Raw genomic sequence first — 15,171 nt, forward strand, 5'->3', positions numbered from 1 at the left:
GGTCAGCCGGGTTTAGTACTTCCCTCCTGCTTCTGACACCAGCCAGTAGGAACTCAAGAGAGGAATTGCTAAAGCGGGGTGCTGCCTTCGACCTATGATGTTGCATTTTTCAATTTTCCTCCTTTCTCCTTCAAAATCCATGGTTGCAATGGCCCTTTAAATACTCCAGTTCACAGTGTACAGTATGCCTGCTGCGCAGCTTGGAGACGTGAAACCCGGAAGTAACATTAAGGGCCTTCAATTTAGTCGCGATTGCTCGAGCCGACACGCAGAGACGTTTTCCGGGTTTCCCACGTGACTGCTCACCCACCCACTGATGTCCCGCCGTCATGTTAAAATCATGCCCAAGCCGTCCATTTTGCGTGCTGCTGAATACTATCAATTTAACCCAAAGGTAACAGTATAAATAGAAAACAATTCAACATGCGTGAAATTTAACTTCGGCAGGAGCACAAAACGGGCGGGAGTGAATCGACTCCCATTATATACTCCACTCGATTTTCCTTTCCATTGACTTCATCTTTTGGCTGAAATTTTGTTTGATCATAAATATAGATTCAAACTGGTGACTGGGGTCCAAAAGTAGTATTTGCTTTGGCTTTCTTGATGGCTCAATGGATTCAGAGACTGTGGCTTCACACTTGGCCAAATCAGAAAGCTTCCCAGTTCAATTCCTAGTCTGAACTGATTTAGCTCATCGCTGCCAGGCAGTAGCAGATGTGTTACAACTGGTTTCAGTATCTGAGTGAGAGAGGAGAAAAGTCAGTCAAGGTTCCTGCTGCCAATTACTATTCAGTGGCTCCTGCTAGAAGTACAATGGATGTGCATGAACATAAGGTAAGGACACGATAAAACTCAGCTGTAGCCTGCCAACATTTATTGTCATGGATAATGGAAAGGCTTCGAGCACCCATGGAGCCATACCTCAATATGAATCACCACCTTCAGAAGAGGAGGAGAGAAGAACACATTAAAAAAGAAATTGGCTTTGGTAAATAACTAAAAATATTGTATTGTAAATGCATTGTATGCTGCCATTTTTATCATTTATGTTGTCTAACTTCATTGGAGCATAATAGTGAGATGCCATTTATTATGACTAATCAATTTCAGCAGTCAGTAATATTTCATGGAAGATAGACCTATAGTAATGAGTGGACATTCATTATTTTTATGTTAAAGTTCAAAACTTACGATATTTAGCTACATACAAAGAATTGACCAAGCTGCTGAGAACCTGCTTTAATGTTAGTAATCGGCAAAAGATGTTGGGGCGATTTTTTACTTCAAAAACAGGCGCAAAGTCAGTGGAGCAGCCACCCACGGCCTACTCAAAGCTGGTGTTATGAAGCCTGAACCATTCTCAGGTTTGGGCCTCATCTGAATGCTGGCAATGCGCTACGGGCACTAAGTGAGTGCTCTATTGCAGCTAGCAGCTGCAGCTAGCTAGTGGACAGGTGTTTTTGTGATTGGAAGGCTGTTTCCAGTGGAGTCCCACAAGGCTTAGTACTAGGTCCCTTGCTATTTGTGGTATATATCAATGATTTAGATTTAAATGTAGGGGTCATGATTAAAAAGTTTGCAGATGATACAAAAGTTGGCCGTGTGGCGGATAGTGAGAAAGAAATCTGTAGACTGCAGGAAGATATCAATGGGCTGGTCAGGTGGGCAGAAAAATGGCAAATGGAATTCAATCCAGAGAGGTATGAGGTAATGCATTTGGGGATGGCAAACAAAGCAAGGGAATACACAATAAATGGTAGGATACTGAGAAGTGTAGAGGAACAGAGGGACCTTGGAGTGCATGTCCACAGATCCCTGAAGGTAGCAGGACAGGTAGATAAGGTGGTTAAGAAGGCATATGGGATACTTTCATTTATTAGCCGAGGCACAGAATATAAGAGCAGGGAGGTGGCACTAGTTAGGCTACAGCTAGAGTACTGTGTACAGTTCTGGTCACCACATTACAGGAAAGATTTGATTGCACTAGAGAGGGTACAGAGGAGATTTACGAGGATGTTGCAAGGACTGGAGAGTTTTAGCTATAAGGAAAGATTGGATAGCCTGGGGTTGTTTTCTTTGGAACAGGGGAGGCTGAGGGGAGATTTAATTGAGGTATATAAAATTATGAGGGGCCTAGATAGAGTGGATAGGAAGGTTCTACTTCCTTTAGCAGAGAGGTCAATAACCAGAGGGCATAGATTCAAAGTAATTGGTAGAAGGATTAGAGGGGAGCTGAGGAGATTTTTTTTCACCCAGAGGGTGGTGGGGGTCTGGAACTCACTGCCTGAAAGGGTGGTAGAGGCAGAAACCCTCAACTCATTTAAAGAGTACTTGAATATGCACTTGAAGTGCTGTAACCTACAAGGCTACAGACCAAGAGCTGGAAAGTGGGATTAGGCTGGATGGCTCTTTTTCGGCCGGCACAGACACGAATGGCCTCCTTCTGTGCTGTAAATTTCTATGATTCTATTCTATGATTCTAGCCGGTTGTGGGAGGGCAGGAAATCATCTGGTTTCTATGCTGAGCTGGCTGGCAGGTCAGGCCTGGTGGGGGGAAAGAGAAAGCTGATCCTAGAGGGGGTGGAGCCCACAGTTTTTTTGTGGAGTCAGGAGGATTACTTCACATTTCTGCCCTGTAAGGTCCAGGTGTCAACGGGGCTGCTCAGGTGCCCTTCCCCAATTTTTAACTGTTTGCTGCCCATTCTTCATGTGAGAAAGGGGCAGTCCACAGTTGAAAATCACCGCTGTTAGACCATCAATTAAAAAAAAATTCAGTGTTTTTTTTGGGAGTACACTAGCCTACATTTAGTTTTCAGCCTGTTCAGGTGTCACTTTATTAATTTCAATTTCTATATGCAGTAGAAAAGAGCATGGTGAAGAATTTGCAATTTCCTAGAAACTGTGAGCAGACATAATGGCCCCGATATTTATGGGGAGGCAGCGGGGGCGACTGCCAGCGACCAACAAACCCGGAAATACAGGAAACGCAGAGGTCCTGCTAAATTTAACTGGGGGTGGGGGCTGGGAAGAAAAGATCGCAGGGTGAGGCATCGGATCACTGGGGGGGGAGGGGGGGGGGGGCTGTCGGCCGATCACGGGGAGGGGGTTTAGAGATCGCAAGAGGGGGTTGGCAGATTAGCGTGGGAGGCCGGTTGGAAGCACTTCTGCTCCTCCAGACACATAAGCAGTGCTGGAAAAGCACTTACCTGCTTGATCTGGCAGTTCTCGCCTCTCTTTAGCTGCCTGGTTTCCCGAGCCCTGGGAAACCTGGCCTCCCGAGGCCTGGGAAACCTGGCCTGCAGCCATTAAATCCAAATGGGTGCTAAAATCTTAGGCTCGCAACCTTGTTAACATTAAAATTTCAGACCCAGCTCGACAGCAGGTTACTCGCCCGCCCCCCAACTTGCCCCGGTTAGTGGGCACATTCGCAGTGGTTTCGGATGGGGTTTCACATTTTTAAGAATTTAACGGCCCCCCCCACCCCACCCCACCACCCCCGCCTGTCCTGGGGGGGGGTTAAAGTTCCATCCCAATTAGTTTCACTTCGTTTATTTTGGTTCAGTTCAGTTGCGGACTCTTGATATAGACACCATGTTTAACATAACCTCTTATTGACTCTGTCTGCAAATACAGTTAAAGCAAAGAGATGCTTCAGAGTTTACAACAGTCATCAGATACCAGACGCATTATATTTACCTACAATCCATCTTCAATCGTGCTTCAAGAAACAAAAGATTTAGCACAACATGACCACAGTTAGAACATTCAATCAGATGCAACGATAGCTCTTTACATATCCTAACAAATGACTTGTAGTCACCAGTGGCAGCATTATTACAGCATGTGAACCATGATTCATTGTGTAGTAATATCGGATCTCAGCTGGACTTTCTTTGCAGTGAAAATAGTTTACAAATGGCATTACTTACCATAAAAGGTCAATATTGGCCGAGACATTTATATCCCCAAAAGACTACTATCAATCAGTTGAAACAAAGCTACTTTTCCAAACAATCGAAGCAGTAACTTTATCAATTTGTACACTGCCACAACAAGAAGATTTTTTTCATTTTGCTAATTTGCCTAATAAATCTATGACAAACTTGAATGCTTTGACTTGAACAGGCTGTACAAAGAGATGAGTCTGACAGCATTGCAGCTCATTAATCGGCACTTCAGCACCATGGAGATCTCAGCAATTCTTTTTCCTGTAGTATACAATGCAAAAAGTACCACTGGTACCATATATTGATAAATATTTTATATATATTACAAACAAACAAATGTTTGCGAGACATGCTATTTGCACATTGAGCCACGTGAGAGATTAGATTAATAAATAGAGATGTCTCCACAATCGTCAACACACCAGGCAAGATTTTCTGCTGGAGTAACACTGGCTCCAGAGCTGTGCAGTTTGAAAATTCTTGAGGAATTCTGGCATTTTTTTTTAACCAGAAGTAATGTTGGGCGTATACTAGGTCTGCCCAAATATGGGCAGGTGTATTATTCCCATCATTTGGGTCTAGTTATATGCCCCAAAACTGGGAGTTTCCGTGTCCCTAGCACTCAGAGGAGCCCAGTGTAGGATTGGTGGTGGTACACCTGGTGAGACCAGGCATATCGATCTGACAAATGGCAGTAGTGGACTCCACCAGGGGGTCCAGGCCGGGATTGTGGCCTTGACCCTCAAAGATAAGAGAGTAAGTTTCTCTTTAAAATTTTTAAATCCAGCTCCCTTACAGAGGGAGCACTTAAGAATTCTTTTTGGGGGTGTAGGAAGGGGATAGACAGACTAGAAATGTGCCCCCAATCACGAAGTATTTAAATCACAGGACCTCCCCATAATCCCGCAAATTACACTGGGAGGTGTTCACCTTTCACCCAGTGCAGATTTTCCTCCCCCATGTTAATACAAGTTTATCCAGGATTTACTCAATAATTTTGAAATGATCTACAATACTTAATATATTTTACATTTCTCTACATTTAGCTGTCTGTAAAATCTATTCATAACAGTAATTGTACAGTGTTGTTTGCAATGAAGTTTCAGCTTTTTAACCAGATTCTCTGGTCATTTATCTTATTGGTGTTTCTTAGACCTTGTTATGCACAAATTAGCTGCCACATTTATCTACACTTCAAAACTACTTCAGCAGCTGTGAAGCGATTTGGAATGTCCTGAGGTTGTGAAAGGCGCTATGTAAATCAAAGATTTTTTTTCTTTCTTTTTCCTTTTTTCTCTGGCTTTCTTTCTTTGCTTTTGCAGGACATCAAGATATTTGTTGAGTTTTAATATTTTATTTGTAGTAATATAATGTGACACCAATGCACATTTTAAGTGCTATGTGCTTGCCCATGTTCTAATATACAACTTAACATATATTTCTGGCGCATCTTTTCAATGTGTTTTGTGTCTACCAATCACTGGTCTAACAAAACTTGTATTAAATGAAGTACTGTAACCATCTATAATAAAAGGCTACTTTTGGGAGTGGAAACTCATTAAAAAAGTGTACAGACATGAGAGGGAAAGATGCAGAAGTGTAATAAAAATGTTTCTTCTCATTCTCAATTATGCTAGTGTGCTGCCCATGGGCTTTCAGTAAAAGTATTGGACATACATTGTTGTGTGTCCTATTTTATTTGGTCAAATTATTATACTTTATCTGTTATTTCCGTGGTGCTATTCTTCTGATAGCATCTCGGTAAATCATGAATGAGGTTTGCTTTCCTTTTTATATTTCCCAGTTTAATCTAGCTAAAAGGTCACACAGAAACCTTCAGAAGCTGTTGGTCTGTTTATGAGCATTAGTCATCCTGAATAGGGTTGATTTTCTTCTTGTTTGTACCTGGGGAATACTCAATTACTGGGCACAGGCAGATAATCCAGGTCTCCACATCCTTTTGGTTGGCCAGGAATTTCCTGGAGATCCTTCAAGGGGGTGCAGTGGTGCTCCAAGAGAGGCAATAACGCACTTCATTTTCCTCCCCCAATGCCAAAGGATTACCTAAAGTGGGCCTTAGCTCCTGTGCCCAGACCTTCTGCACCTAGAAAAAGGCAAGAATCTCTCCTTTGCATTCTTGGATCTGGAGCCTCCTAGCAGCTATTTTTGGACAGCAGTCAGAATGCCCCATAGCTGATAGCCATTAGCACTGCTGTAGGCCTGGATTTCCACCTTGGATGCCAGGCGCAAGGTCTTGCCAAGGGTTGGGTCAGCGCCGGGAAGGGTCTGGCTTAGGATAATCATCTAAACCTGTAAATCCAGGTGGGTTGAGTCAGGTCAGGCGGAACGCATTTCAGGTGTGCTCCGCCTGATTCAAACATCCAGGCTATTTGTTTCTGCCATAAGCAATGTGAACAGCTAATAAATGGCAATATTGAACAGCAATGATTCAAAGTGAAGATATCACAGAATATACTCTTCATGGTATATTTTCCCCTCTATGTCAATTTTAGTGAAAAGATAGGTGTGTCTAATGCTGTGTTCCTTGGGGGAGAATGCTATGATTAATATTGTGCTAGTATCAACACTACTGCTAGTGAATACAGTAGCTTACATGGGCTATACAATTTAGGTTGTCTACATCCTTCCATGAGGCTGAATTAACTTTGCAATGTGCAAAACCCATGGGCTATATTTTACATAATTACCTTGTGGCCACACAGCTGCTTTTCATTCATCAGCGAGGCCCTCTGAGTATCATCTGCCTAAACCTCCAATAAGCAAAAAACAATAAACACCTTCTTATTACTGTAAAACAGCATTCAAAAACCCACTTATTATATAACAGATGATAATGTTATTTAGCTCATTTGTTTTCAAATGGTAACCCAAGCACAATTCTATATTCAGCTATTATTTGGTCTCTTGCGCATATATTTCAAAAAAAGCTTCTGTAACATGTTCTGCAGCAGATTCATTTTCTAGCTTGAGACTGTCCAGCTCTGGGAATTCAAACTAAATGCCACTGAGCAGCAATCTAAAGACTAATTTCTATATTGCATGGAACAGTTGACATGCATTTGCTTTTCAGGTGGAACACAACAGGTCCAACACATTGCTCTGTCAATCTCTTCCACCTGCAGCTAATTGCTGAATTCATTAGACCAGCTGTCTTACTGTGCCATTTATTCTAATAAGAACAGGGATTGTATACTATGTTGTGGAAAGTCTCTTCATAGTCTGGATGCTATTTTCAACAGTTCCTCACTCCAAATACAGGAACAAATTTATTTCTTGATTAGAAGCTGCACAATCTTAGGGTCAATTAGAATACAAGTCTGGTTAAATAATTATTTCCATTATAGAAGATATGTTAGTCTTTATAAATGATATTGATTATTCTTCACTACAATTCATAAGTCAAGATTTTGGATTAACGTTACCACCTTGTGGCTAGACTTCTCCAATGCTATCCTAGCCTCCTAGCCAGTCTGCTTGCTTCCACCACTCTTTGACTGCTTTTGCTCACTCTTGTCCTTCATCCCTTTCTCCCTCTTGCTCAGTGTTCTCGTTATCCATTGCCCTATAAAATGCTCTGCAATTTCTCTGTATAGATAAGTGCTATAGAAGTGCAAGTTTGTGTAAAACTGAAAGTACTTGGTAAATTTCATTCTTCACTTATGTGTTTTTTTCTCCATTACATGCTTGGAGTTCAAGAAAAGGTAGATGATTAGGTGTAGTTTTAATCATTCTTTGATTGAATGCTACTGCATATACCAATGATGGAGCATATCACATATCCAACCTAGACATAGATTATTATAATTTATTCCTTTCACTGATATTTTGGCTGGTACAATATAATCTTCCCCATTCAAATGCTGCACCAGTTTCCCTGGATTCCAGTTTCAGTCCTTTTCAAGAACATTTCAAGTACATCATGATAGCAAGCAACATTCAGTATTCAGTTAAAGCATTTACAATGTAAACTAAATAAAGGGACTTTTTAAATAACTGTATTCAATGCCAAGGAAAACATTCATGTGATGCTAACTTGGATGGGGGAGAAGTACTTGGGTTAATTCCTCCTCAATTTTCGTGACCAGTATGCCTTCAAAGAAGTGGGAAAAGAAAGTTGTATGAGACAATTTGTCCCTAAAAGGACTCATCATTCAGCCATCATGGGATTGACCACTGGAGCTTTAAAAAAAAAATCTTTGATAACATTGACAGAATGTATGCAGTATGAATTCACAATTTGTGAAATCATCAGAATCATTCACTACAATTTCTAGATGCAGTAGTTATTGTCCATTTTGAAGTGCGGAGCTGACAATGACCAATTAAATTTGTTTAAAACATTTAGTTAAAATTGAAATGTGCTGTAATGAAAATACTGTAATTAACAAACCCATGGTATGAAAAAAAGAGATCTTATATTGTGTCTAGAAGTTTTCCCTTACTCAAACAAGCAACACAGATGCTCCTGATGCTGGTAATAGGAGAAAAAGAACCAAAGATTACCACTTGAGGGCTCCCTATATAGGGCAAAGGGAAGAGAATAGGGTAGTTTAAGTTAGAATTGGCTGGCATAAATTGTCAATTCACTCACTAATCTGCCCAATTTAATTATGGTATCTGGAGGATAATGAAGGAAGAACTACAGTTCCCCCTTGATTCTAGAGATTATTCCAGTCACATCTTTTTAATCTTGCTTTCTGCTTTGCAAAACATATTCATCAGAAATCTTTGCCAGAAGCCATTTTAAAATGCATTCATAAGATTATCATTAAGAACAAATGAACCCAGTAAATCATTTTGATGCTATATATTCAAGTGTTTCTAGAATCTGAGCCTTACAAATGGACCCTTGCCAGTTGAAAAAAGTTATATAATTGAACTAATATTGCAGAAGTATTCTAAATGAAACTGATGATTTACATTGTTTTGAAAGACTGATCACATGAATACACTAAGTCATAAATATGAAGAGGTGTCATATACTTTTGTATGTGTATATATGATGAAAATTATATTGTAAGACAGGTCAACAACCTGCAGATACTCTTTTCTCTTCCTTGCTGGCTGTGACTTGTGCAGTTTGAGGTTGCTATCTGTTGATTCTATGCAAATACAGGTAACCAAAAATCAGGCAGCTGAGCAACTTCATGGCAAATATAACTTCTCTACTGCACTTTTCACTACCACACATATTCAGACAAGAAATCCTATATGCGAGCAAGAGCTGGGTTAATTTTTATTTTAGTCTTTCACTCATTTTCACGTTAAAATACAATCTCACATTCAACCTGTGTTACAGTTCAGCCATTACACAGACTGCTCTGCCCTCCCTAAAACAACTCACCTTTGCCTTGCTTATGCCTATAACATGACTTGAACAATAATTTTGATAGAAATTAGAAAATTGAACCAATTTGTAATACATTTATGGTGTAGGTATAATACTCCATTGAAGCATTGTGCATTAAGCCATAAGTTATGATGAACTATGATGAATTTTCATTATTTATTTCAGTGCAGTAAATGATCACATCACATGATAATGAATATGCTAAATGTCCACAGCATAAAAATCAATACCACCACTGATCTCTGCATATATGGGCTGATATGGGAATGGGACTATGAGTCAATACTTTTTATTGCTCTAAATGAACATGAGGTATCAGCATATTTTTATTTTGTTACATGTTACAAATTAACACTACAAAAGTTTGGAAAAGAAATGATGTTTTGTAACATTTGTATTAATGTTTCTCAAGTGTTTCAATTATCATAATCAGGATTACTTTAACAAGAGTGGAACAAACCCTTTCACTTACCCTCCCCTATAAATAAAAATGTTATTGTAGAGAGCAATGTTGAATTTTGTAAAGTGCACAGGGTACAGTAACTTCAGCCATTTCAATAGGTGGAAATGGTTTAAGTTTTGGTGTACTTTGTGCCTGCCAAAATAAGGAATATAAGAACTTGGGAAAGAGCACATCCTGACTGAACCTAGTGTTGGCATCAAAGACCCCGAGGTCAGGTATAGCACGGGTTAGAAGCACAGTGACACTTTTGCTTTCCAATGAACTATCCTTGTGGTCTGTCTTAAAAAGACTGACAATTAGCGCTAAATTATGGGTAGTTTTCTCATTTCACTCGAGGCATTTCAAGCCTGCAGGGAAAGAATGATGTTTCAGCACATCACTCCAAGCTGGATCATTCGCCACAGGAGATCTAAATTTTGGACACAGAAGCTCCACAGTAAGCCTTACAGATAAGTAGCAAGATGCTGGAACAACGGGGAAGAGCAATGCTGATTTTGTACCAGTGTGATGCGCAGATTGACTGGAGAGATAATCTCCTCTGGTATCTGCGGCTAATGCAAGTGCATAATATTACGTATTATGACTGTGCTAGTGTGCATCTGGATGTAATCAGACTCTGCACACTGCAATGGACATTGTTAAGATGGTTTCATAAAGCAGATTCTTGACTTTCTTAAGCAAGCTCTGAGATAGTGGTGAATGTGTTGAAAGGCCAGTATGTATTATTTGTGATTGATGTGTACTCTGCCCTATTGTTGAAAACCTTGCTGCACGTATGGTATATCAGGAGAAGGTCCTGTAGAGGATTGGGTGACTGGTAATGGGTCTTCCTGTTGCTCAGTAACACTGTGGACTCTTGTTTCCTGGGTGGTGTAGCTTCAGTAGCTGTACATTGGTTTCTCCCTGCCCAAGGATTTGAAATTCTCTTGTGCCTCGTCACTGCCCTCCTTTGAGATGATTATAGCCTCGGGGATGGAGGCAGTGGAGTTTGCTAAAGATAACCCCTCTGTGATTGCTCTTGCTGGTTTCATGGAAAAGAAAGCATCTTTAAATTTAATTAACTGCATGAATACAATTCTGCTTCAGTAATATGTGGCTGTTTTTGCTGTTTCTGTTCTGTGTTTCTACCATCGCCAGCATATCATGTTATGTTCATTACTGTTTGTTTTTATACATTCTACTTTGTTGAGGTGATTGATTTGAATTATTCCAACTAATTTCTGGTTGTGTGTCCTAAACATATCAATTGTAAACAATTTTACAACACCAAGTTATAGTCCAGCAATTTTATTTTAAATTCACAAGCTTTCGGAGGCTACCTCCTTCGTCAGGTGAATCACATCGTTCACCTGACGAAGGAGGTAGCCTCCGAAAGCTTGTGAATTGAAAATAAAATTGCTGGACTATAACTTGGTGTTGTAAAATTGTTTACAATTGTCAACCCCAGTCCATCACCGGCATCTCCACATCTAAACATATCAGTGTGGATAAGTTAGATGTATTTTGATGGAATTTGCAGTATTCTTGCCTTAAATAAAATTGTATAAGGTGTATCAACACCTACAAGTAAGGATATTGCTACCTTGTACACCAATTGTGACTTCATGATAAATTAGCAGAAGGATGCTAACTTCTGCTGCTGTTTAGTTTTGTGCATATTCTGCTGAGGACACCACCGCAGTTACAGACACTTAAACAAATTACCATTTTCACTCAATCTTTGCTTCATATCTCTGACATTTTAAGGTTCGACTTATTTTTCTAGTTTACAGCTTTAAACGGGGAGTTCAGACAAGATCTAGAGCAAATCTATTTTTTTCCTTGGGTCAACAAACTGTTTTAAGTCAGAACATTGCTTCGGTGTTGCTATGACAACAGTTTCTATTAACCTGTCACTGTCTCATTGTATTTTTGAGTGTTATGAGTTGAATTTAAGTTGAAATAACATCACTTGAAATTTATACTGTTAAAAATCAACATGTGGAGTAAAAGGTCATTAATCAGATGTTTCAATTAAGAAGAATGTTATGGTGTTACAATGCAACTATCTCATGCAACTATCTCATGCCTACTGCTGCATTTATGTCGGAAAACGGCGTGAGGCAAGCAAAATTTTTTTTAAAAAGAGACCCGCCCACTGCCACTTGATTTTCGAGCAGACTTCAAGATGGGCAGACAATGCGGGAGCCTCATTTAAATATTTCAATTGGGGTCGTACGCCTGTCGCAGCACCTCGACATGATATTTATGGACCAGCATAGATTCAAACAACCTTATTGAATTCTTTGAAGAAATAACAGAAAGGGTGGACAAGGGCAATGCAGTGGATGTGGTATATATAGACTTTCAAAAGGCCTCCCATAAGGTGTCAATAGACTCATGACAAAGAAGGGGACAGGGATAAACCCAGCAACTGCCGGCCAGTCAGCCTAAAGTCGGTGGGGAAACTTTTGGAGACATTAATCTGGGACTAAATTAAGTAGCACTTGGAATGAAAGTCAGCACGGATTTGACTAACTTGTTTGAGTTCTTTGATTAAGTAACAGAGAGGGTTGATGAGGGTAGTGCGATTGATGTTGTGTATATGGACTTTCAAAAGGCATTTGATAAAGTACCACACAATAGGCTTGTTAGCAAAATTAAAGCCCATGGGATTAGAGGGATGGTGGCAGTGTGGATACAGAATTGGCTAAGGAACAGAAGTAGAGAGTAGTTGTAAACAGTTGTTTTTCAGACTGGAGGTTCGTATACAGTGGGTGTTCCCCAGGGGTCAGTATTAGGATCACTACTCTTTTTGATATAGATTAATGACCTGGACTTGGGTACAGAGGGTATAATTTCAGTTTGCAGATGACACGAAAATCAGAAATGTGGTAAACAATGTGGGGGATAGTAACAGACTTCAGAAGGACATAGACAGAGTGGTGAAATGGGCAGACACATGGTAGATGAAATTTAACGCAGAAAAATGTGAAGTGATACGTTTTGGTAGGAAGAATGAGGAGAGGCAATATAAACTAAATGGTACAATTTTAAAGGGGGTGCAGGAACAGAGAAACCTGGGGTGCACATACACAAATCTTTGAAGTTGGCAGGACAAATTGAGAAGGCTGTTAAAAAGGCATATGGGATCCTAGGCTTTATTAATAGAGGCATAGAATACAAAAGCAAGGAAGTTATGCTAAACCTTTATAAAACACTGGTTAGGCCTCAGCTGGAGTATTGTGTTCAATTCTGGGCACCACACTTTCGGAAGGATGTGAAGGCCTTAGAGAGGGTGCAGAAGAGATTTACTAGAAAAGTACCAGGGATGAGGGACTTCAGTTATGTGGAGAGATTGGAGAAGGTGGGGTGGTTCTCCTTAGAACAGAGAAGGTTAAGGGGAGATTTGATAGAGGTGTTCAAAATCATGAATGGTTTTGAAAGAGTAAATAGGGAGAAACTGTTTCCAGTGGCAGAGGGTCTTTAACCAGAGGACACAGATTTAAGGTGATCGGCAAAAGAGCCAGAGGTGACATAAGGAAACATTTTCTTATGCAGCGAGTTGTGATGATCTGGAACGCACTGCCCGAAAGGGTGGTGGAAGCAGATTCAATAGTAATTTTCAAAAGGGAATTGGATAAATACTTGAAGGGATAAAGTTTGCAGGGCTATTGGGAAAGAGCAGGGGAATGGGACTAATTGGATAGCACTTTCGAAGAGCCGGCACAGGCCTGATGGGCCAAATGGCCTCTTCCTGTGCTGTACATGCTAAAGGTCGGGGCGTGTAGAGTTAGGGGCCTGGTATCAGATTGGGATGCTTTAAAAATAGAGGTTGCAAAGGTACAGATAAGTATATTCCATTAAAAAAAGGAAACTATTAGTGGTTTTACAATGCTATGGATAAATAAAGAAATTAGAAACCAATTAAACTAGCTTCAGAGAAAATCAATTAATGGCCGTTCTGTATAAGCTTGCTATATTTTTGTTTAAATATTGAGATTTCAATCGACCTTACAGCTCAAATTAAACACACAACTACTCAATGAAAATATAACTGAATAGATGAATTGCAGCACTAGCAAGCCTCAGCATTTTGACTTTTATATTTTTTTTCTATAATTGTAAAAAGTGAAGCAGCTTAATGAAAATTACAATCCAAAGTATCTCTTTTTAAAAAATGAACCTGGACATCAATTTGTTCAAAATCCAATGTAATACTATTGATTCTGTTTCTACTTCAATATAATTCTGCATATATGATTTTTAAAAAAATCAAGTCCATATGAAGATGGTCGTTATCTTCCATGAAACTAAATCCATTTATTGGCCATTGGTTGCGCCACTTCCGATTTGCCAACTATCTTCACTGTGGCGTATTCTAATCAGTTTTCCAGTAATAGTTGGCATCAATTCATCTCTGGAGGATTGGGGTGCGCAATAGTCTAACTTATGGCATTCGTCACCAAAATTGCTGTTGGTTGAAAATCTGGGCCAGCACCTCTGGTTAATGAGGCTGTAAAAAAAAAGCCAACAGAGTTCTAGATTTTATCTTGGAGGTACAGAATATAAAACCCAAGAGGTAATAATGAGCCTATATAAAACCTTAATAAGACCTCAATGAGAGTACTGTGTGCAGCATTGGGCTCCACACTATAGGAAGGATATTGAGGCTTTAGAAAGGATACCATGCAGATTCACTGGGATGCTGCCTAGTATGAAGAAATACAAATACAAATACGAATACGAAGAAAGACTTGAAGAAATGGGTCTTTTTTCATTAGAACAACGCATATTAAGGGTGATATAAATTTTTAAAAAAATTATGAAAGGATGGGACAGGGTAAATAGAAGCAGACTGTTTCTGGTAGTTAAGGGGTCAAGAACATTGGGCCATCCATACAAGATTAAATGCAAGAGATTTAGAACCGAGGGCTGTGAGGCTGTGGAATTCCTGGGTTAGTGGTTGAGGAAGAAACTATGTCAATATTCAAGATTAGATTGGATAGGTGGATGAAGAAAAATGGGTTGAAAGGATATGGGAACAGTTAGGATAAATGTGATTAGGACTATTTGCTTGCATGGAGGGTAAATGCTGACATGGACTGGTTAGACCAAATGCCCCATTTCCGTGTTGTAACTTCTGTGTAATTCCATGTATTTTAAGTGATTTAAACCTAGCTTGGAAGGTGAATTTGAATTATTGGGTTTTTCCAGATTGGCTGCAATACACGTCAATCGTGTAAACTGCATCACCTCTTTATTTTTGCTACAAATTCTATTAAAAAATCCTGAGGCAGTATACCATTTTTGAGGCTCAAGGTTTTTTTTTGTGTATTAAAAACTTAAAATGCTCAAAGCTACATCGCTTATGACATTTCTATGAGGTAATTTATGTTTATTAAAGA

The 15,171-nt window shown here is 39.7% G+C and overlaps 1 protein-coding gene across 2 annotated transcripts in view; it reads right to left on the bottom strand.

Moving 5' to 3' along the window:
* kcnd2 (potassium voltage-gated channel, Shal-related subfamily, member 2) overlaps positions 1-15,171 on the bottom strand; it is a 378,413-nt gene that overhangs the window by 106,039 nt on the left and 257,203 nt on the right. The gene's annotated exons all lie outside the window — the stretch shown is intronic.

The sequence above is a fragment of the Heptranchias perlo genome, chromosome 18 (assembly GCF_035084215.1).
Source record: "Heptranchias perlo isolate sHepPer1 chromosome 18, sHepPer1.hap1, whole genome shotgun sequence".
NCBI lineage: Eukaryota > Metazoa > Chordata > Chondrichthyes > Hexanchiformes > Hexanchidae > Heptranchias > Heptranchias perlo.